This window comes from Sinocyclocheilus anshuiensis, unplaced genomic scaffold (assembly GCF_001515605.1).
Source record: "Sinocyclocheilus anshuiensis isolate Anshui unplaced genomic scaffold, SAMN03320099.WGS_v1.1 scaffold642, whole genome shotgun sequence".
Taxonomy (NCBI): domain Eukaryota; kingdom Metazoa; phylum Chordata; class Actinopteri; order Cypriniformes; family Cyprinidae; genus Sinocyclocheilus; species Sinocyclocheilus anshuiensis.
In genome coordinates this window covers 96,884-97,180 of record NW_015546039.1, presented here as the reverse complement: position 1 = coordinate 97,180, position 297 = coordinate 96,884, and positions in this window count along the sequence as shown.

Genomic DNA, 297 nt, shown 5'->3' with positions numbered 1-297 from the left:
GAAAATGGAAAATGACGGTTTTCAAGTGGCAGTCTATGGAGCCATGGAATAAAAGAATTAAAAAAAAATTTGATTTTATATTTCAAAATTATGACTTTATTATCGCAATTCCGAGATTATATCTCACAATTCTAATAAGGAAAAACAACTCGACACTCTCTCTTTTCCCCTCGGCTCTTCTGGCTTTTTTTTCCCTCAGATTTGACAAACTCACTATTTTTGAGTTAAGTCGAGTTATAAAGTCCGAATTAGGAGATATAAACTTGCATTTGCGAGAAAAAAAAGTCAGAATTGTGA